Raw genomic sequence first — 487 nt, 5'->3', positions numbered from 1 at the left:
TGCTGACAACCCAGAAAGGCTCTGTGCTTCTGGCCATTTGTGGTTTTTGGACGTGCCCCACTTGTTTGATGACTCCAAGACTCCCAAAGTTGGCCCAGACTCCCCAAGTTGGCCAAAACTCCCCCCCACTCCATCATCACCTCCTCTCCTACTTATGTGTCTCCATCCAGGCAACGTTTATTTTCCATCCCAGCTGCAGCTTAATAATTTCTGCTTCCAGGTTTTGGGGTTGAGTCATGTCGGTCCAGGAGTCATCTCATCTAATTGTAGGCTTTCACATCTCAATTAGTCACCCTCAGTTCCCCTTATGGGGACAACTATGCATTTGGGGGCTTTGATTCATCTGAGCTATTTTCAACATCCGCATCGGGGCAAGATGAATTTTTCTGGAAAAAATGCATTAGTTTTCCTGCTTGCTGCTTGGCAAGGAAGGGTGACGGGTTGGCGAGGCTACAGGGCAAAAGGGGGTTTTGTACAGAGCAGCCAC

This window comes from Egretta garzetta, unplaced genomic scaffold (assembly GCF_000687185.1).
Source record: "Egretta garzetta isolate BGI_Z169 unplaced genomic scaffold, ASM68718v1 scaffold804, whole genome shotgun sequence".
NCBI classification, from domain to species: Eukaryota; Metazoa; Chordata; class Aves; order Pelecaniformes; family Ardeidae; genus Egretta; species Egretta garzetta.
Note: the sequence above shows the minus strand (reverse complement) of the source record.